Genomic DNA, 23749 nt, shown 5'->3' on the forward strand with positions numbered 1-23749 from the left:
AATACATCTATCATTTAAAACATAACATCACATTTCTTTCACAAGCCATTGTAATGTTTTAAATCATGAAGCATGACCTGTGATGTCCGTCTGACCGTAACCGTGCTCGGCTGCTCGCTCCTGGAACCAAACAGATTTTCAGTAATAAGGATCTTCAGGATACTGCCTGCTCACGAACAAAGAAAATATAAACCTCTTTACAAAACGCACTGAAGTGTGTACATATTAGACTGCGTCACCCTTCTAGAACTGGAAGGAATAGAAATTTTTTGCCTTTAAGGACGAGCTATGTATTGGTTCGGCTGTAAGGAATGAGTCTACCTGGGTCATAAATGATGGATCAGAGAATTGACCCGGCAGTTTCTGAAAGTGCTGAGTAAACCTATGAATTTCCCTCTGAGCGTTAGCCCTAGTAAGGAAATGGGCGATGGCACGGGGCAAAAACGTGGGGCACCCGCCCTCCACGTAAACAGAGCCATACTATGCATTTTAGTTCACATTTCAGCACATGTGCATGAATCGAAATGCTTTTTTCTCCTTCTTATCAACTTTATGGCCTTAAAAATCCCACTCACATGTACTTCAGTAATCACATTCTAAAATTAGTCCAAGCAAAATGACTGATGACCGAAATTCACAGAAAGTGCTAGTGGATTGTACTCATATTGTCGATATTGAATTTAGCGTTGACCTGTAGGATTTATGCCACGGTTGATGTGTCTAAAGTTATCAGCATGCAAAATGACACAATCATATATTAAATAAATTACCACCCGAGTTACCTATACTATTTCCCTTCCGAATGGTTCATAAACAACAACAAAAATTAAACAGGCTTGGGTCATAGCGAGCAAAGGTAAAAAAGTATTTTGATTCATGGACATGCGCAGAACCGTGAACCCTTCCCTTTAACAGAAGGATGTACAAATTCTATAAGTGCATTCTGAATTAATGATGTGCCTCATTTTGAAGACGAACATAGGATGACCAGCTTGAGGTCCGAGCAATGGAAAGCATCCAGGAATTACTGCATTCGCAGTCTCACCTCAGTTTTATTCTACTACTAGAACAGCATATGCTCACAAAAAAATCTTATCCGGCATTGTTTTAATTAAAAAATGGTGAAGAAATTCTTGGGGTTAAAGCCCCAAAGTAGACAAAATTTACTTTGCAAGCTTCCTTTGATCATTTTGATTTCTTCACGGCCCGTATGTTTTTTTTATTATTATTTTTTTTGTTTTACTAAGCAGGAGACTATTGCTAGTTCCATAATTACTACTCTCCTTCCAACAATGGGAGCTGTGTTCGATTCCAGGACACAACATCATTATTATATGTGTTGAGTTTGTTGCAAGTTTTCCTCCGTGCTCTGAGTACTCCAGCATTTCCCAAACAGTATCAAATTTTAAATGATTCAATCTGGAGTCCCAGGGTCGCCGGTTTGTAATTCATTAGGCTTTTTAATTGCCACCCTCGTTAAACAAAGTTGATCAGTTGGACAAGATGGTGTACAGGACTTTTTTATTTGGGTTTCAGTTTTTCCTTTTTTTTTTAAGTTCAGTGACTGTAATTTCATTTCCTGGTATAAATTGAAAATTTTATTGATAGTTCTCTCTGAGGTCACGCACAAACTGACCTTTTGCTAGTGGGTAGAAGTATGTAAGTACCCTATTCATTACACTGTATAATCTGTAGTCCAGGTGAATCTTGCAATTGATCTTTGTGTTCTCAATTTGAAACAGTTGTTGTTTTTACTCGTAGCTGAAGGAGGAACTTTGTTACCTAGGATACCATATGAAGAAGGATTCCATCGGCTTGTTTTGAGAATTGCTCAGATTGGGCTAAAGGATGCGCATATTTACCTCAATGCTTTCTTCACTGTCTCAGTCAAAGGTAGTTTGAGAGCACAGTTAGATTTCTCACATTGGTTGGAGCTCAACTTCAACTGAGAAGGCCATCTGTGTTTAAGGCTTGGTTTTTTGACACCAGGCAAAAAAGGCATAACGATATTCCCTTGTGAAATAGGCAGAGCTTACGACGTGAAATAGTGGAATTTCTGGAGTTAAAATGAGGATGAAGCTTTTTGAAATAGACTGCAAGCAGTATCTTTCTGGTTAGTCGAGAGGGGACCGAGAGGGCGCACTCACAGCGCAGCGAGACTGGAGCGAGAAGAAATAAACGAGAAGAAACTTGGGGAGAGGCTTTTTTCCCGCCTCTCCCCAAGCCCCCGTCTGCTCGTTCGCTCCAGGTTTTTCGCGCTATTTTGCGCGACCTCCCTACTATCCAGAAAGGGACTGCTTGCAGTCTAATTTTGTAAGAAACCTAGCCCCTGAGCGCTAATGCTACCAAAACGTAGAGCCTCAATAAACACCGTTTTTACGCATGGGATGGAAATTTTACTCAGTGTTTGAAACCTACCATTGCCATGTTTGAAAACCTCATTTTCAGCGGACAAACTGGTCAACTGCACAACAGACCGCAAGCTGTGCAGGCACGAATTACATTGCCGGTCTTCAGTTCACGACTATCATTAGAGACGTTTCTTTATACAATCGAAATTGCTCCAGATAAGCTCTAGTTTGGCACAGTCATTGCCAGTTATCATGTAAGAAGTTTTTATTTGGGTATTTATTTAGGAATGGTAGGAACAGTGCTCCTGTTCAGCTAGCTTGATGAGGCTACCTCAGTCAAATGTTAAATTAAACTTAGTCTAATAATTCGCCTCTTCTCTAAAAGAAAAATAATCATTTGTATTTGTACCCCAATCTTTTTCACAGATGCTAACAGTGTTAACGTTACCCCACCGCAAGACACGCCCATGTCAAACAGAAAGATGGCAAGTTCATCCACTTTGGCGTTGATGTTGAAATTCAGAAACCAATAGAAAAACTACCGAGAGGTAAATTGGTGATATTAGGGGTGTCACGTTGACTTGTATTAATTTATTAGTTGATAATATCCATTATATGACCAAACACATTCAAAATAAAAGCAACGGACAGGCCTAGGGGGAACCATCTAGTTCAAGAAACGCATGTTAAACATAGATGAATTTAACAAACGTTTACACTTATAACTGACGCTATGGACGCTTCTTATAACACACTCATGCGTAAAAACGAGTTTAATGAACAGTGTTAGAAGTCTTTAACAACGTGTATGAAACTCGTTTTCGAATTCTTCATTGAGTTTCTTTTTGTGTCGGCATATCAACCCAACAACCCAGCTCGTAAACTGTTAGTGTAAAGCGCTTTATTTACGAGCTTTGGGTAATGCTGGAAAGTTAAACCAACCTTTGACACACATAACCCCTTTCGTTTGTCAAAACGCGGGCTATGTTCGAGTATCTTAAATTGTTTTTCATCAAAGTAGCCACTTTGCCTGTCCTGTAGTCATAGAGATCGGGAGTCGCATTGAAGCAACAAGCAAAGTGAACTTTATTTTAACTTGTGGTTGTTTCGTAAATGTCCTACAGCAATATTCTTCAAGTCCAAGCATAACAAACCTAAAAAGGATATCGTGAGCACACGATGTTTTGCATTTATGGTACAAGACGAGTTTAAACCTGGACCCACCTGTATAGAATTGTAAGTAATGTAAAAGTAGTGTCTGTATATTTTAAGACTACTAATAGTTACAATTATTTTTTTCTCAGGGATAGAAGAGCGAGCGCAACTCGCGAGTGCACGCGAAAATCGTCTCGCGCGAATGTAAAGGCGGAGAAAGACTACGAGACTCGCGCAAGAGACTTTCAGTCAAGCATCTGTGTTTTGTTGGTGTGGTAAGGGCGTACAAAAAGGATTTTTCTGTACGATACGAGAACAGGAATGGCTTCGTTTATAAATTGCTGGCGATAATGCTTGCGCCATTGCGTCGTTTGGAATGACTGCTAGCACAAGCAATTAGTAACCATGATCTGTATAACGCTTTCGGGTAATCGTATTTAAAAGGACTGTGTATGGCACCCCTTGCTTATCGCATGGCAACATTGCACCTGTACTCCTGTGTTTCCGCCGTTGTTGAAATTACTGCGCTACTACTGATAAGGGAATCTGAGAAACGACAACGGCGACGCCAACGAAAAAATCATATGAAATACCCCTTACTAACCGAGTTTGAGGTCCGTACTGTAAGCTACGGACCGAGTTTTTTCCCTTTTATTTATTCACGAATGGGTATAAATCAACGGGATAAAACCAGGATCTGTAACTTACAGCACGGACCCAGAAAACGAGGTTAGCAAGATATTTGTTATATCTCTGAGGTTAATCGGGCCCCGAGAAAAGAAACTAGGTGAAGTCAAGAGAAATTTAACGGGCCGTGCAGTGAAATTCGGCCCACAAAATTGACCAATAACACCGTGTGAACTAACTGAGAGATATGACAAAAATATACATTGACATTATTGAAAGTATTCGCAATTTATAATGTGCCTGAACTATCCAAGACCAAAATTGGTAGGAATGACGTTCAAGTTAAGAAACGGAAAGAAAACTTCACCGTTATGTGCACACGTTCAGCGCAAAACTAGTAGCCAGTTGGTAATTTCACGTCGTTGTTTTGGAAAGGACGGTTAAGAACTGTAATTAAATATATAAACACTCGTGTAGAGAAATTGTTCTTGCCTATCAACAGATTCCAATTAAATCGTTTAATTTGTGGTGTTTTCGTTGCCGTCGCTAAAATTCCTGTTTTCCCGCGACTCGTTTGTCCTGCAGCCTAGGGCCGACCGATCCAAGAAAGCGCGGGAAAATATATTTGACAGAGAGGGGTGGGGTGGTCGGAGGTATTTCAAGCGTCCTAAGCAGGATTCAAATTAAAAATTCTGGTTGTAACGTACTGGAAAAGGAGAAAACATCAAACAGACACAAGTATAAGTAAAATATTACGTCTTTCAAAGATATGTGTAACATTACAAGCCAATCAAAATTACGGAATATTTGCATTAAAACGCTGGCCATTTATAACAAAATTGTTGGCTTCTAGGACCAATTATAAGTAGACTGTTTACTATTAAACTGAAAAGTAGCCTGAAGCTCGTTATCTTATTGATAAGCATAGCTGAAAAGTTTTATAACACCTATATTTGCTTTAGAATTAAAAACTGAATCATTGTATAATGCAATTCGTGGGATTTGATTGGCTTAGCGGCCATGGTATATGAGCCATTATACCGTGGCTGAGAAATGGCGACCATTAAATTTTCTGCTGGTTATTTTTACACAGCGAAATCAGTAAGATCTAGCAATATCTCTTGATTGTTTTTAATAAAACAATTATTCAACTTGCGCTTGTTGGATATGAGATGATTATAGCCAACTCGGCGCTACGCGCCTCTTTGCCTATCTATCATCTCATATCCAACGCGCGCTCGTGGAATAATTGTTAAGTATAATTTACACTGAAGGGGGCTTTTTCACTTCTTGAAAGGCCATTGATTTGGATATTAGAAGGAGCTTAGCAAAAATCGTGGAAGGATAGAGAATTAAACACTGTAAACATTATTTAGTGTTAATTGCTGAATTGTGTCTCAGCGACATAATTGTTCAATATACACTCGACTGGAAAAACTTTGTCCGGAAAAACGTATAAACCGCGAACAATAGGCACAACAGCTTTCTGGGAATCGTTTGACCTGTAAACTTATCACATTCAACGTAGAAAGAACGCACTTCTAATACAGATTGGAGTGGAGATTATATGGGACAATTTTGACTGAATGAGTGGATCTTGGGACTCGTATCTGGCATCCCCCGCATATTTTGGAGGGGCGGATGGAGATAGAGGAGATAGAGCCTAGTGACATCAAACGCACTCCCTAATCTATGATTATTACTAGTTTGAAATAAAAGCACGTGCGGATTTTCAGTACGGCTTACATCTTACATGTTTCTTGCGGACAAAACAGACGCAAGCCAATTAGATTATCCCATAATTCTATCAGATCGCATCATTTGCGATTCACACTTTGAACGGGAGAACGTTTCTTCAATCGAGTATGTATAGGATCAAATGGGACAACGAGGGTCGCCAAAAAACTTCATGGGGGTTGATTCAACCGCGCGAAGACGACAAGGCTATTTGCATAATCACGTTACGACTTGCGTGAAAAAGCACTCTCTCCTCTAAATCTCAGTTTGACCCAAGACAAAAACACACTCAACCCTGGGTGTGGCTCGCTTCAAGCCAAGCGTTCGGTTTATTCTGGAAAAAGCTAGAAAATACAGCATATAAACATACATAAGCTACAAAATCAACCTAGAAACATACGGCTCAAAATCCTAAAACTTAAAAAACCTGATTGAACTGGGGTTGTGGAACAACAGCTGGGTGAAAAACCTCCCCGTACGTCCACTTGCTCCTAGGAGGAAAACCCCAGGCCAGCTGTACCCCATATTCAATGGTCCCCCGGGCAAGACCAAGGAAAAAACTAAAGGCCTAAAGCCTGAGTTACTGATAAACAAGAGACAAAGAATCTTTAACGTAGCCATCCTTGGCCGATTCACTAGACCAACGGCCATGTCTTTTAAAAAGGCGATCTGGAATTCCTGCGTTGGCGGCAGCAGTCGCGCCGCCACTTCCAAGACTGTGAGTACCAATAGTGGTAATATCAGATACAATGTCCTTAAAAGCTTCAAACACTAGTTCTCTTAAACGAAAGTAACTTAAACCTTTACATCTAGCTTTATATCCATACTTAGTTTTTGATAACTGACAAAACAGAGGGCTAAATTAAATTGGGCAAGATTAGCTCTTGCTAAATAACGACGGGTCAAGGCAACAGGGCAAGAAGCTTTACCAGCTGCCGCTATAACGACCCAAGCCCCATCCCTATACTGATCAGCTAAATTCTATAAATAGCTTAAAATAGCTATACTCAATCACGACGTCTGAACGATTTAACTTAGCCAGTTCATCAAAGCGAAGAAAAGCAGCAAAGGCTAAAATACAAATAACAACAGAACGAATATTATACAAAGAGGCCATCGGATTGGCCTTAGAAGCAACTAAATGTTCAAGCTGAGAAATATATAGTAATTGGCTCCTTCTTGGAGGTGCGATGGGCCAGCATATGCTGGCTGCGCACCAGCAAGAACATTCTTCACTAGCGGATGATCTGAAGGAGACGGCTCACCACCCAGTTGGTGCATCAAGCAATACTGTGGACGGCAGACTCCAGAGGGGACGCTGTCTTTGCGTCAATCATCAAGAACCGCAAGTAAAGAGCAAACTCAAAAGGTGATGCAAGAAAAGCTATCAAGGAATGACTCCGCGCCCAGGATTTCCATCGGTTGTAAGAGGCAGTATACTCGGCTGACGTGCTAGGGGCTCTGCTAGCCAAAACTACTCCAGGTAAAGATTCCGCAAGCGAAGATAAGGCCACATCGTTCTGAGCAACAGCTTCCCGAAAATTCATCCACATAGAAGAGTTGAAAACATCTGCAAAATAAGACAATAAAAAGAAAACAACATACAAATGACACCCCCCAAAATAATAAAATAACCCGAACGCTGAATAAGCGAGACCGTGATGAAATAACTAACCTCACACCCGACTATAAATACCCTAACTAATTACGTAAAACACATACCAGTGCACATACCTAATCAAACAAAAGATACCGATGAGAGCATATTTTCCTGCTAATTCCACAGTCAAACGCAGGAAAATACTAGTTCCACAAGGCTATTTTTCTTGAAAATTGTCTCGCCCTAAGTTGCACTAATCGTTGCCTAGTGTAATATGCCCTGAAATGAGGATGTCTCGTAATTTTTTTCTACCTGAAACAGTGACCAAAAGTAGAACTCGGTTCTACTTGGTGCAATGGTGATTGTAATAAAAACTTAGCGAGACAAGCTCATTTCAGTGCATGATGCATTGCGGAACGTTTGGTGCAACTTGTGGTCCAACGGCGGGACAAAAGTTCGAGACAAGTTCCAAGAAAAATTCCTATTGTAACAGTGCCTTAAATTAGCCGTGAGTCGCGCGTTTCATAAGACGTGACAAACCTCCTAAGCGCGGGGACCGGAGGAGTTCATTTTGAGTCTGTGGAACAACACCAGCTTGCAAATATTCCAATGAATGTTATTCAGCAATTAATTTGTACAGTCACAAATTAAAGTTTTAGTTAGGCTCGACTAAACAGGTCTCAGTGAGGTATCAAAAAGTGTCCTAATAGTTTTGTACATCAAGTAAAAATTTGATAAGCGTATATAAGTTTAATCACGACTATGTACAAGAAAAACTTTTACAACAAAACTTACGAAAGACAAAACCATCCACTGAAAATATAAGAAAATTTAGCCCCGTGCGTACACTCCATCCAGTAAAGACAAAAGGCCATTTCCGAGCTGCTTTGACCTCCATTTGAAAGCGAGGCTTAGTGCAAAGTTTCTATTATGAAATGAAAATTTTCATTGATATGCAAACAAAGCTAATTTTCATATGAATAACTTTGCACTTAGCCTCGCTTTGAAAATGAGGTTCGCAGCAACTCGGAAATGGCCAATTACCTTCGATGAGAGACCACTGTCGTAGGTAGGTACACAACTTGAACAGCTGCGATATTAATTGAAGCCTGAAAAGAAATTTGAACGGGGTATCAGCCCGCTATCTGTGCGATATTATTGGTGCAGTTCTCTCGTAGTTCAAGGAGTCGAATCCTGTAATGTTGAAACCTAATTGTGCTTTTTGCTTTTCTTATTCCTTTTTTGTTTGTTTTGTTTTGTTTTTGTTTTTTTTGCAACTGTTCAAGTTTACTCCCTCACTGCGATGGCCTCCCCTGTCTTTACATCTTCCAACCGCTTTTGAAATGTGTACCTCATACATCCAGCCTGAATTTTACACCATTTGGTCGACATTTTTATACAATAAGTTCTGCAAAAACAAGCACAAACTTAGTGATAAAGCTGGCTAAAATAAGGATAAGAAAAACGTAAGGGAAAAGTTCTAGGAAACTTTACCGGCTACTCTGAAAAATTTAAAACAAACCACTGTCAATTAAGGTATATTAGGAGGCCGATTACATGAGCCGGGCTTGCTCGGTTTGCCGCGATTGCATGACTTAATTTTACTTTTGTTTATTAATCACTTTGGCTGATTATTTTTTACACACAAATAGCTGTTCCTTCATTTGTCACATTTAAATTAACATATGTATTTTCGATGATAAATGTCGTTGTAGTGCGAAAATTTGTGGTGAAAAAATGCTGCCCGTTAGGCGATTACATAGAAAACTCCCAACCCGATTATTTAAGGGAACGCTCAATTCTCGTATAATTTGTTGTGATTAATTATAACAGACATGCCGAGATGTCGAGCAGGCTAACCGGGCCAGCCCAACGCATGTAACCGGCCGAAAAGTGTTCGAAAAGCTAAACCATACAGGATCTGTCACACAACCTGCGCATACAGCCGCCTCCGCCTCACAGACAACGGTTTTTAAATAAGTGTAGAAGAAAACCATAGTAGTTACTCTGCTCTAATCACTGCACAAGCAAGCAGCAATAGGAACCAATCCACCGTACAGAAAAAGTTGGCGGATGTACACTTTAACCAATATACCTTGCAAGCTTAGCGCAGCCAGTCAGTCCGAGGGGCGCCGCAAATGGCACGACGAAACTCTTCGTCGCGCCATTCCCGCGCCGAGGTCAACATGCACATAGCAAGCCACATTTTTGGGGGACATTCCTCCTTCTACTAACTGAAATTGTGAAAACTGCGTTTGAGATTTGTAGCTGTTTTAGTATCTTTTTTATTTGCGTTTTAATCGTGTTTAGACTTTTCCTTTGCTAAGAATTATGGATAAATGTACCAGTTGTCATCTTTTTCGGTACGGTGCATTCAAATCCAAAGCAAATACAAGTAAGTGGCGTTTGGCACGAGAAAACGGGTGTGAGAAACACACAATTGACTTCGTTTTTACATCAGAATGGCGAGAAGTTTGTAAAACAACAACATAACGTAAAGTTATATCTCTTAGTTATAGTTCACTGTTCGCGAATTTAGATCTGACAAAAGTTGTACTAACCACAGTTCCAGATAACCGTCAGCCGTCTTTTCATGATTTTCTCCACACACTTTTTTTCTAACATCTGACGTGTACTAGAACAACTGGAGAGCAGAGGTGTAGTCATCTAGCTGATATTGTGTGATTCCGAGTGAATAGTAACTATCAGCTGTCCTTTCGTGTTCTTCTCCAAACAGTTTTCTTCTAACATCCAACGTGGGCTGAGACGACTGGAGAGAAAAGGTGTAGTCTCCAAGCTGAAATCGTGTGACTGCTAGTGAATGGTAACTATCATCTTTACCTTCCGTGTTCTTCTCCAAACAGTTTTCTTCTAACATCTAACGCGTGCTGGTCTGACAGGAGAGAAGACGTGTAGTCACCAGGCTCATGCTGTGTGTTCCCGAATGAATGGTAACTGTCAGCTGTCTTTGCATGGTCTTCTCCAAACAGGTTTCTTGTAACATCTATCACGTGCTGCTGTGACTGGAGAGCGGAAGTGTAGTCATCAAGCTCATTTTGCGTAATCCCGAGTGAATGGTAACTATCACCTGTCCTTGCATTTTCTTCCCCAAACAGATTTCTTCTAACATCTAACGCGTGCTGATTTCACTTGAGAGCAAAAGTGTAATCACTAAGCCAATGTTGCGTGATCTCCAGTGAATGGTAATTGTCAGTGCTTCTCAAAACTGTTTTTTTCTAACATCTAACGCGTGCTGCTGTAACTGGAGAGCAGAGGTGTGGTCACCAAGCCCATTTTGCGTGATCCCGAGTAAATGGTAACTATCAGCAGTGTGTGCATGTTCTTCTCCAAACAGGTTTCTTCTAACATCTAACGCGGTCTGCTTTGACTGGAGAGCAGAGGTGCAGTCAGCAAGCTTATGTTGCGTGATCCCGAGTGAATGGTAACTATCAGCGGTGTGTGCATGTTCTTCTCCAAACAGTTTTCTTCTAACATCTAACGCGGTCTGCTTTGACTGGAGAGCAGAAGTTTAGTCACCAAGCTCATGTTGCGTGATCCCGAGTGAATGGTAACTGTCACCAGTCTGTGCATGTTGTTCTCCAAACAGATTTCTTCTAACATCTAACGCGTGCTGATTTCACTTGAGAGCAAAAGTGTAATCACTAAGCCCATGTTGCGTGATCTCGAGTGAATGGTAACTGTCAGAGGTGTGTGCATGTTCTACTCCAAACAGGTTCCTTCTAACATCTAACGCATGCTGCTTTTACTGGAGAGCAGAAGTGTAGTCAGCAAGCTTATGTTGCGTGATCCCAAGTGAATGGTAACTATCAGCGGTGTGTGCATGTTCTTTTCCAAACAGTTTTCTTCTAATGTCTAATGCATGCTGCTTTGACTGGAAAGCAGAAGGGTAGTCACCAAGCTCATGTTGCGTGATCCCGAGTGAATGGTAACTATCAGCGGTGTGTGCATGTTCTTCTCCAAACAGTTTTCTTCTAACATCTAACGCATGCTGGTGTGACTGGAGGGCAGAAGTGTAGTGACCAAGCTCATGTTGCGTGATCCCGAATGAATGGTAACTATCAGCGGTCTTTGCATGTTCTTCTCCAATCAGTTTTCTTCTAACATCTAACGCGTACTGGTGTGACTGAAGGGCAGAAGTGTAGTCAGCAAGCTTATGTTGCGTGATCCCGAGTGAATGGTAACTATCAGCGGTGTGTGCATGTTCTTCTCCAAACAGTTTTCTTCTAACATCTAACGCATGCTGGTGTGACTGGAGGGCAGAAGTGTAGTGACCAAGCTCATGTTGCGTGATCCCGAATGAATGGTAACTATCAGCGGTCTTTGCATGTTCTTCTCCAATCAGTTTTCTTCTAACATCTAACGCGTGCTGGTGTGACTGGAGGGCAGAAGTGTAGTCAGCAAGCTTATGTTGCGTGATCCCGAGTGAATGGTAACTATCAGCGGTGTCTGCATGTTCTTCTTCAAACAAGTTTCTTCTAACATCTAACGCGTGCTGGTGTGACTGGAGGGCAGAAGTGTAGTCACCAAGCTCATTTTGCGTGATCCCGAGTGAAAGATAACTGTCACTAGTCTGTGCATGTTCTTCTCCAAACAGGTTTCTTCTAATATCCAACGCGTGCTGCTTTGACTGGAGAGCAGAAGTGTAGTCAGCAAGCTTATGTTGCGTGATCCCGAGTGAATGGTAACTATCAGCGGTGTCTGCATGTTCTTCTCCAAACAGTTTTCTTCTAACATCTAACGCGTGCTGGTGTGACTGGAGAGCAGAAGTGTAGTTACCAAGCTCATTTTGCGTAATCCCGAGTGAATGGTAACTGTCACCAGTCTGTGCATGTTCTTCTCCAAAGAGTTTTCTTCTAACATCTAACGCGTGCTGCTTTGACTGGAGAGCAGAAGTGTAGTCAGCAAGCTTATGTTGCGTGATCCCGAGTGAATGGTAACTATCAGCGGTGTGTGCATGTTCTTCTCCAAACAGTTTTCTTCTAACATCTAACGCGTGCTGGTGTGACTGGAGGGCAGAATTGTAGTCACCAAGCTCATTTTTCGTGATCCCGAGTTAATGGTAACTGTCACCAGTCTGTGCATGTTCATCTCCAAACAGGTTTCTTCTAACATCTAACGCGTGCTGCTTTGACTGGAGAGCAGAAGTGTAGTCAGCAAGCTTATGTTGCGTGATCCCGAGTGAATGGTAACTATCAGCGGTGTGTGCATGTTCTTCTCCAAACAGGTTTCTTCTAACATCTAACGCGTGCTGCTTTGACTGGAGAGCAGAAGTGTAGTCACCAAGCATGTGTTGCGTGATTCCGAGTGAATAGTAACTATCAGCGGTGTATGCATGTTCTTCTCCAAAGAGTTTTCTTCTAACATCTAACGCGTGCCGGTGTGACTGGAGAGCAGAAGTGTAGTCACCAAGCTCAAGTTGCGTGTTTCCGAGTGAATAGTAATTGTTTGTTGAGCTTGCGTGTTCTTTTCCAAATAGCTCTAGTGTTATGTCTAGCGAATTAAACTTTTCCTTTCGTGCCTCCAGATAGTTTTTTTTGCGGTGGTGAAACTCACCAAGATCCAAATAACACTTAGCAAGTGCTTCACTATGTACTTGATAAGAATTTGCAGTGGTGTCTTTACGTTCGGACGGACATTCTTTGCTGGGATTATATTGCTTCAGTGCTGTTTGATAAAAACTGATTCTTTCTTTGTACAGTTTTTCTTGGTCTTCAGTTTGGGTACAATGCACTATGAGTTCGGTAACAATGCGATGAAAATTGAACAGACCGGGAGACATTAGTTCCTGCTTTTCGACTTCGTTTAGTATTTGGAACACAGCATTATCTAAATACGTCTTCGCATCAGTATCAATAAAATTCTTTGTTGCTTCGCTGACAAGAAAAATGACTTCTAATTGAAGTGGCTGATTAAAAAGAACACTGGTGTTGCTTTGAGGGTTCGCTGCATTTTCGGTCTTTGCTTTTCCTTGTTTTTCCAGTGGGGGAATGACAAGTAGCTGTGTGTCTCCAGCCCTTCTGCATTCGTTCTGTGCCATTCTGAAAAACCAAGCTGAGTTTGACGCGTTCGTTTCAAATTTGTAGAAAGAAGCAAGGATCTGGAAAACAACAGCTCTGAGAATAATATTCTCAGGAGTTTTATTCATTAAACGAAACGCCTTACGTAAACAGTGAATTCCATCTTTTGACTTTCCGATAACAATTTGGCAGATTCCTAAGTAGCACAAACGTTTGCCCTCTTCCGCGAAAACTGAACTGCACGAGGTTTGCATGTTTTTCGCGACAGAAAGCCGCTGCATATTTCCACTAGCATTCACATTCACTACATCTACAAAGCAACTGGAAACAAGTAATTGCCTGTAGTACACACGTTCACCAAGGTTATCTGCAGCCTTTAAAGCTTTGTTGAAAATATCATAGCAGTTATTGTGCTCAGTACTACTCCAAAATAAGGAGACTAAAAAGATCTCCGCGTGAACCAAGACTTGAAAAACACTCGAAGCTGTCTTGGGATCCAAAATACCCTCTAAAATGCTTGTAAGAATAATATGTTCATCTTCGTAGAATTTTATAAATGCTTCCATGGAGTGACCAGTAAGAAACCTGTCGTTTAGCTTCTCGAAGCGGGAAACGTAAAACGCATTGACGCGGGATTTTGAGTTTAGAACCGTTTCTTTCATTTCTTGTTCCCCCTTCTCTCTTGCAAACGATTGAATGAGCTTGTGCATTGAGAATGACTCGAGGTTTGCACTTGAATCAAGAAGGGATTTCCTCAGGAGGCTTTGTAATATCTTTTTGGCATTGACAATTCTTGTTTCTCCTAAAACAGCTGCAGCGAGCTCGATAGTGAAATTTGAAGGAAGAATGCATAAGGAAACTAGCGCCTCTTTTTCTTTTGTGGAGAGTCTCTGGAAAGAGGAGTCAAAAAGAAATTGCAGTCGATGATTGGACGGGTAATCTGGGTTGTCTAACATCTCCAAGATGCTTTCTGTTGAAGCCTCCATAAAACTGTTAAGAAGCTGACTTGGTTGAGCACTTTCTCCGGAAATCAAGGAACATAACAGCCTTATGGCCAAAGGTACATGCCCACAAATTTGCGTAATTCGTCTGCAGTCGGAGGCGTTAACAGTTGGAAGCAATGCGTGAACTAGGGATTGAGAAGAAGCTTCATTCAAAGGTCGTATTCTTACCGACTCATGGCCTTGAAAATTTAAGTTCATAAATTGGAAGGACTCCCTTGTTGTTACAATGAATGTCACCTTTTCATTTCGCCGAAGAATTTCTTCCAGAAATTGAATGACGTCTTCCTTCACTTTCGGCAAGCCACTTTCTAATATGTCATCAGCGTTATCAAGAATAACTACAAAGGGATCTAAAATCTCGCCAACACGTTGGCAAAGCTCGTCATCCAGAGATAAACGCTGAACCGATGATTGATCATTTGTGGCAAATTGCCTAACAATACTAAGAAGGTTTGATGTTATATCTTCTTTTGACTGACGTCCTCGCAATGAGAGAAAATAGACGGGCAGTCCTTGATCTTTGAGATCATGTCCCACTTTAATTGCAACCGACGTTTTTCCGAACCCAGGTGAACCCCAGACCGACACGATTCTGGTCGATTCGGAAGTAACGTGACCAACGATCTCTTGACACTCTCTTTGGCGGCCAGTGAAATTAGGAACCATTGGAGGAAGGCAAGATCTTGTTAGCGATGCTTTTGCACCTTTACAGACAAAAAAAAAAAAGTTTTATGGCAGTTTTGTTTAAAACCCGGTCTCTCCCTTTCTCTTTCTCTGTGGCTTCCTTGCACGACTCTCTTTACTCATTTACTGGTCCGCGATCTTTTGACTAACTAGGGTTAATTTCTGACACTAGTCGTGTAATATAAAAAGCAAACCAAAGACATTTCGTTAATTCTGTTCTTAAACTGAGCAAAAACAGCATCCGCAATAGGAAAAAGATTTGAAAGTCATTCCTGTTATGTCAGGTTCAGCAAAGGGTTAAAGTTTCATGGTTCTGTCATTTGACTACAACTACAAGGAGGCATTTAGTTTTCCTTTTCCAACTTAAATCTTGGAAAATAGAATGTGGAGGATATAACACTATCTCTAATTAGAATGAAAAATTCATGAGAGATTCGATTATTGTAGTCAAACGACGTCATAATCAAAATGTCCCGTTTCAATGGTAAGAGTGGCCAGACCAGTTCCCAGGCTCTTAGGCGTATATGTTGTGCTCGTCTGTAAGAGGCAAAGAACGAGAGGAAAGATTTTTTTTGCGTTTTAGTCACTAGGGGAAAGTGCGCTGTCCATGATAAGGAGGTTTCCGTACTGTACAGGTATAAGTAACCAAGGTAACGTTTACCTGTTTCCCTGAGCCTCGTTTTTAGGATTTTTTCCCTAAAAAATTACAAGGTTGGGAACGAGCTTAGACTAAGTGTTAAGAGCGGCTTCCCACAAATATCGACCGAAATCAACTTTTGGTGGCACAAGTCAAAAAATCGATTTCGCTCATATTTTGCTCATAGGTAGGCCCTAGTAAGAAACAAAACGGGCTGTAGTTAGGTTTTCCAAATACGGCTTCCTTACGCGGAAACATGCGAATAACGATTTTCAGTTCACTTGAGCCAAAATCCGCTTCCCGCCGGACGGAATTTTCCTTAACTTTGGCCGGCCGCGTATCAATCCATAGTCTGTCACGGATCTTGAAATAACATCTATTGTTTTTCTAGGTCTTCTTCTTCTGTTCCACAGAAAAACATTCAAAACTTAGGTTACTTTTATGCCCGAAACTGATCTAGAACAACATGCTATAAATGCAAATTTTTAACAACCAAATTTTCGAACTTAAATACCGGCAATTTTACCCATGGGCGATAACTTAGATTATCATAAAATGACTTTCTATGGCTTCACTGTGTACTTGTCAATCATAATATCAAAACAAAGGTTTGGGTAAATTATTTTAAGTGACTCGCAAGGCTTCGAATTTATCACCTACCCTGGCATTCGCATCGTAAACAATGGCGTGACGTAGCCGGTGACCGCGAACTACGAAAGCCAAAAGAGTTTCAAAAACGTGCATCATTTTGAGAATTTAAGGTATGGAAACTAAGGTGATACCTTAATTATCAATCCAACATAAGAATTGGGCATTTTCTTCATCTATTCGCGCTCGATGTGTCGACGACGAGTTCATTTTTAGTATTTCATGATCATTTCATGTACGTTTTAACAAGAATTTAACATCGAACTCTTCATTAACCCGCACTGGGGTTATTTCTGTACTCTTACCCTCTGAATCAAGAGAACTTTGACAAAACAATCCAATTACGAATTAATAAACATTTCTATATTTTTCTAATAAACAACTCGCAAGCTACACGGTTGCGTGACAACCATGAACCGGAAGTGTCACCATAAAGATTTGTATGTTTCAATGTCTTCTTCTCCCATGATGATTTGAAATTGGGGATAAAGACGATTTTAAGTGACTAGTTTTCGTAACTAATGTCCGTTTGCTTCCATACTTTCGCACACGAAATAAATACCCAGAAACGAGCAAATTATATTCGAAGTCCGACAAAGCATTTTAAATGCCGTCAAATTTGGTCGGCATGTTAATTGTCTCCCTTAACTCATCCACACCTGATAAAAAGGAAACGACTTCTTTCTGGAGAGAAACGAAATAGAACTAAAACAGAACATTGTTTCAACATTTTTAAGTCACGAAGTAGCAATAAGGACATGCTACGGCTCCTATACATTTGGTATTTCTGGGCGTTTTCCAATTACCAAGATACTCCGGAAATTCCGGAACATGCTTTTTTTGGTTCGTTCATCTGAAAAATTTTCCGGAAAGAATGAAACTTGTGATAGGGTAGTCCTGTTTTCCCGTTGGAAACTTTTTCGATGGAACTGCGTGTTCCATTTATGAGTTTCACAAGGTTTGACCAGTTCCAGGCCGTTCACGACCATATCTTCGGTAAGGAAATATGTCGGCTTCTTCTACTCCCTCGGTGACTTTCCTATACTCGAGTAGTACTTTATACGAACGCTCGGTGTGTCATGGCCTCGCTCTAGATTTTCAAACGTTAATTAATCAAAACTGTGCCATGTATGTCAGTGGTAACTAGTATTTATCGAAGAAAACACTACATCTCACCCTTGGGTTCTTTGAGTGTTCCGATTATTTCCCGCCTTGAAGCCTAAAATTTTGCATCTGTAATTAAACAAGGTCTTTTGTCATTCACCCTTTCACAGCAGCTGTTTCAAGTGCGTGTTGTTGATCATGAGGAGCTCTTCCTGTGGCTTGTACTTCTCTGCACTGAGCTTCAATGGTCCCTCAAATCATCCTGGAGTGGCTTTTAAATTCATCAATCGTATAAGCTTATCTAAATCGCGGCAAAATATTTTCATAAAAAACTTGATTTTGGTGAAGATCGCGTCTCATATAGGTTGTAATCGTCGCCAGGATAGGAATGTCATCATCATTTTTTGAATTCACGAGACTCTCTTCTTCCAAAGACCGACTCTACAATTTCGTTTAACCCCCGGGTTTAACCATAACAATTGTGCCGCCATTTTGTATTTTTGGTGCGGAATACATCGGACGGAGAAGGAAATGGACGGAACACGTGTTAAATGGAACATGTTCTTCACCGATAAACTGGTTTCCCACCGAAATTCTCGGAATTTTCCGGAATCGTTTGGTTAATGGAAAACGCCCGCTGTGTCCACCTTCTCTCCTATTTATCCAGGAATACCGTAAACCGCCTCTTATAAAACCTGGGGCCCGTTTCTCGAAAGTCCAAGTAACTTACTGGGCCCGATAAGTGTCTTTTGTGATAAATGTTTCTCAACAGATAAGCTCAAATCGTCATCGTCTTGATGTTTCCTGGCGTTAAAAACGTGACCGAATGGGCAAGAATACGCTGAACCTCGTTCCCTACATCTTGAAAACCATAACAGGACTTGTGCTGGTCAACTGATATTCTTTGTACAGGACAGCAGAGGTACTATCTCTCTGGATCTTGTTCTGTCTGCGATCAAACGAACATGGCCCACCAACTATCGATGTAAACGAACAGCAAACTTCCATGCTCGCCGTTTTGTTTACAGTTCCTTACTGTTTCTCTGGTGTAATAATAATTCAATTTATTCATAGGTCCAAAAATGCAATTAGGACGTTCAAAAATCTAATTAGTTAATTACGTTCATCTTCACATAAAGAACATTTTAGGATCAAAAAGCGCAGCAAAATAACATTATTAATAACACGAGTATTGACTACTATCTTGGTTTCATTAAATTTGTTACGGCCTTTATTGTTATTACTTTTTCCCTTAGAAACGTTCAGAATTCTATCTAGCTTTTTTGGTTGTTGTTGTTGTTGTTGTTGTCGTTAAGGGTGCGTGTGCTTTCTTTTGCAAATTTTTAAAATTAATAAACTAAATCATGTGGTTTTTGCATAATCACGAGCTCTCATTTTTAGATGTTTCAAGATTGGAAAACTCTATAGACGATGTTTTTAAAAACGGAGATGGACCCTTTATGCTATTTCTCTTCCCTTACTTTATTTACAGAGATCTAAAAAACTCGCTCATGATCAACGGACGAGTAAAACAAACAGTACTTCGAACGTATATTTCACGCAAACGATGCAGTTTAGCATAACAGTCGAAACTTTTAATCAGGTTGATGTAGTTCAAATCTGCTGCGTATTACCTATTTCTAGTTTAATTTATTTATGGCAGTGATAAAGAAAGATGAAAATAAATTTTCCAATTATTTGTTTTAACACAATAATATTACACAATAACGAACTAGACACCGCATCAGAGCGAACGGATACTCTGAAATATCCATCTATGAAACGCAGCCGAAATATATATTTGTCCGTAACCCTACCGAACTTTCGATCCAAAGATTTTTCTACTGCGAATGAAAAATGCTTCCTTTTAAATGTCGCTTCATTTTTTTCTAAAAGGAAAAAATATTTGTACCCGTGACAGTATGTCACGCCATCTTTTTTACGCTTCGATCGCCAAATCTCAAGAAAATGCTGATAAATCTGAAGCCTAGCGGGTCATTTATTTTTATTTACCCAGAGTTTTGTTTTTATATTATGATCAATAGGTATACAGTGAAGCCATAGAAAGTCATTATAGGGAAATCTAAGTTATCGCCCATGGGTAAAATTGGCAATGTTTTAGTGCTAAAATGTGGTTGCTGAAAATTTGCATTTATAGCATGCATACTTTTCTAAACCTATTTCAGACGTAAAAGTAACTTAGGTAACTAAAAGGAAAAAATATTTGTACCCGTGACAGTATGTCACGCCATCTTTTTTACGCTTCGATCGCCAAATCTCAAGAAAATGCTGATAAATCTGAAGCCTAGCGGGTCATTTATTTTTATTTACCCAGAGTTTTGTTTTTATATTATGATCAATAGGTATACAGTGAAGCCATAGAAAGTCATTATAGGGAAATCTAAGTTATCGCCCATGGGTAAAATTGGCAATGTTTTAGTGCTAAAATGTGGTTGCTGAAAATTTGCATTTATAGCATGCATACTTTTCTAAACCTATTTCAGACGTAAAAGTAACTTAGGTTTTAAATGTTTTTCCGTGAAACAGAAGAAGAAGACCTAATAAAGCAATAAATGCCATTTGAAGGTTAGTAACAGTCTGCTAATTGATACGCGAGCCATCGAAGGTTAAGGAAAATTCCATCCCGCCGAAAGCGGACTTTGAGCTCAACTGAGACAAAATCGTTTTTCGCATAATTACGCGAAAGGAAGCGGTATTTGCAAAAACTAACTACAGCTCAGTTTGTTTCTAACTAGGGACTACCTATGAGCAAAATATGAACGAAATCGATTTTTAGACTTGTGCCACTACTTGGTCGATATTTGTGGAAAGTTGCTCTTAAGTTTTCCATCAAAATATTCCTTGAAGGTTTTTATTACCTCTGACGCCTATATTATGAGACTGGAAGGTCCTTACCTGAAGTCTTTAACTGAGCAACGCGTTCACCTTGCGCCAATCTTAGCTCGTCAATCTTTTGTTCCAACTTTGCTGTGTTGCCTTCCTGATTCAGCTTAATGTCAGCTGCTAATGCTTTCAAATCGTCGATGTCAGTGGTTATACCCTGGAGAAACATGTTGCACTTTCGAGAGTCTTCTCTGATACCTTGTTCCAATTTATGGACTTCATTAGTTGGAAAGTCGGACTCGGTCAAACTTCCAATGGCATCAATCACAGCCGTCGTAACTCCAAGAGCTTTGAACGCATCTTTAGCACGTTGCACACCTTGATCAAATGTTATTTTGTCCATCTCTGAGCTTGGCAAATGGAAAAGTGCATTTCTCAGCAATCGAAGTTGATCAACCGCAAGTGCAAAGGTTTCAGCATTGTTTCCAACGGGACTCACCACGGATACATGAAAACGTCCATGAAGTACACCACGAGGCTTTACGTACAAATCACTGAGTGTTCTGCGGCGACCTGAGCTATCTGGTAAGGCGAAGGACTGAGCAAACATGGTGGCCTGGAATAAGGCGGTGCAATCCCATTCATTGTACGACTGGTGTGTAGGAACTTTGGTTGTACCACCCTCTGTGGACACAAACAGATTTCTCACCGCAATGGAGTCATCCCAGAGTTGGAATCCAGGGCGATGTCCAAAGGTGTTGTCCCACATGGTTTTGAAAGTCTGACGTAACGCTTTGGGGAATTCATTTAAAACGAGGGATGAAAACTTGAAGTAATTTAATTGTTCGTCTCGATAAGGCCGCAACGCCATCTCGTATCACATGATACTCAGGAATCCAACTGGACTTGAATTAACTGAAACCAATGGTACCAGAGAATAAATTGTGACAAATACCCACTTTTTTGGCATTTTGAATTGTTCATTCAAACCGACACACTAGTCTCGATTCAGACCTTTAAATCACTGGTCAAGCGCACCGTAGATTGTCTGAAAGCATGCATTTCTATATATTACTTTGACCTTGCAAAAAAGTTTGGCCTTTCTGCCCTTTTCGTAAGTCGCTAACACATGTTGAATGTCTGTTGCCAAGTTAATTAAAAATTCATCTAGTTTAGGTATAAATTCCAAGATCTTTTCGACCGATAGTAATTGTTGTTACATTAAGGTCTCTCACAGCAGTTTCCAGCAATTATAGCGGAGCTCCGTGGGCCGGAGGCGCGCGCGCACGGAGCCCAATTGATAAGAGATTTGGGTAAACCCATGTATGCGAAAAATTTTGGTTATGACGTCACTGTCCGTCCGGCGTACGTCATACGTCCGCCCCTCTATGTAAGCCATTATTAAATGTCACACTCAACAAATGCGGCAACCCGCGTTTATTCGGCGGGAAGTGGGATGACTTATTTCCTTTAGAAAACAAACGAGAATTTTGAAGAACAATGATTTCTTGAATTCGTTGAATATGTTGTCAAACTACATATGTCGAGAAAGCAGGCGACTAATAAGCAAATTTGAACCCCGAGAGCGACGAACAAACAGGCGAAATGTCAGTTGAAAACAAACATGTGGTTAGCTGAGTGAGTAAGCAACTCGCAAGTCGCATAGAAATTAAATGCATTTTTGCAGGCAACTGTCGGTAATTTTCCATATTTAACATACTTCAAATTATACACAAATACTTAAATCGTTGCCATACGACAAATATTCGTGGATAAATTAATTTTGAACATTCACAGAGCTATTCACAGAGTTATGTTTTGTGTTGGACTTGTGTAATTCATTCGCAGGGCACATTTGTAAACATGCAGTAAACGTTGAAATACTATCGGACCACAACCAAACATTATTTTTCCTGTATTCTCCTTTTGTTAACGTTTACTTATAGACTTAAATGATTTCTTTAGAAGAAATATTCACAGAGTTATGTGTTGTTTTGAACATTTTGTGTTGGACTTCTCTAATCATTCGCCATTCGCAGCGCATGCATACGTTTTGTAAACACGCTAATTTTAAGCGCTCACTGAAATATTTCGGACCACAACCAAACAAACGTTTACTAAGAGACTAAAATTGTTTCTGTAAGAGAAATATTCACAGCGTCATGAATTGTTTTAAACATGTTGTCCTGGACTTCTCTAATTCCTTCGCCTTTTGCAGCGCATAAGTTTTGTAAACACGCTTTAATTTTAAATTAAAGCGCTCGCTGAAATATTTCGGGCCACAACCAAACATTATTTTTCCTCTATTCTCTTTTTGTTAACGTTTACTTAGAAACTAGAATTATTTCTGTAAGAGAAATATTCACAGAGTTATGAATTGTTTTGAACATTTTGTGTTGGGCTTCTCTATTTATTCATTCGCCATTCGCAGCGCGTAAGTTTTGTAAACACGCTCTAATTTTAAATTAAAGCGCTCTCTGGAATACTTCAGGCCACAACCAAACATTATTTTTTCCTGTATTCTCCTTTTTGTTAACGTTTACTTAGAGACTAGATTTTTTTTCTGTAAGAGAAATATTCACAGAGTTATGAATTGTTTTGAACATTTTGTGCTGGACTTGTGTAATCACAGGTCACCAAAGCGTATGTGACCCAGGTTACCAAGCACGTACAGAACTGCACTTAGCCGGGAAGGAGTGTGTGTCGTTTGATGGGTGCCAAAGGCTTCCGTGGATTTCCCCAGTTGGGCACATTTTAGTACTCGTGCCTAGGTTTGACCAGTGAGTTTGTACCAACATTCCAGGGGACACGGCTCGGTCGGCGGCAAAAATGGCACCCAATTTGAAATGAACTTTGTTTTCAACGAAAGCCTGTGTCTCAATAAATAAACTTCGCGAAAATTATCTACCCAGGAAGGACCGCACATCATCCTTTTTGCCATATGGAGAGACAATTAAGCGAGTGCTTAAGTTTCAAGCAAATTTTAGCGAGGTTTTCGAAGTGCTCTCCTTAAATGACGGGCCAAATTTTATTCAACTTCGACTGTAGTTTCCTACCTTGCCATTAACATAATACAGTGATGCACGTGGACCAGCTGCTGAGAGTTAAACCACTTAAAACAGCGTTTGGAAGCACTGAGAAGCATTGAAAACACAGCAAAACATACTGGGTAAGCTTTTTCAGACTTAATTATATTTTTTGTGGGCTTTGTGGGAATATTGTTGTCTAAATTTCGATTTAATTTTAGAGTCATAATAACTCTTAAATCACGCTTGCATGGTAACCTGTGACACACGCTTTGGTTACCTGTGGCCAAATAT

The 23749-nt window shown here is 40.3% G+C and overlaps 2 pseudogenes across 1 annotated transcript; one reads left to right on the plus strand and one right to left on the minus strand.

Annotated features, from left to right (window-relative positions):
• The first annotated feature begins 616 nt into the window (after positions 1-616).
• LOC146464311 (axin interactor, dorsalization-associated protein-like) lies at positions 617-3591 on the plus strand (annotated as a pseudogene).
• A 6486-nt stretch (positions 3592-10077) lies between these two features.
• Positions 10078-21836, minus strand: LOC146464312 (uncharacterized; annotated as a pseudogene). The gene is made up of 2 exons (XR_014868537.1): positions 20502-21836; positions 10078-15216 (listed from the first exon to the last, which is right to left on the minus strand). The product of XR_014868537.1 is annotated as an uncharacterized LOC146464312 (transcript).
• Between the last annotated feature and the right edge of the window lie 1913 nt (positions 21837-23749).

This window comes from Pavona decussata, unplaced genomic scaffold, assembly GCF_977016875.1.
Source record: "Pavona decussata unplaced genomic scaffold, jaPavDecu1.1 SCAFFOLD_166, whole genome shotgun sequence".
NCBI classification, from domain to species: domain Eukaryota; kingdom Metazoa; phylum Cnidaria; class Anthozoa; order Scleractinia; family Agariciidae; genus Pavona; species Pavona decussata.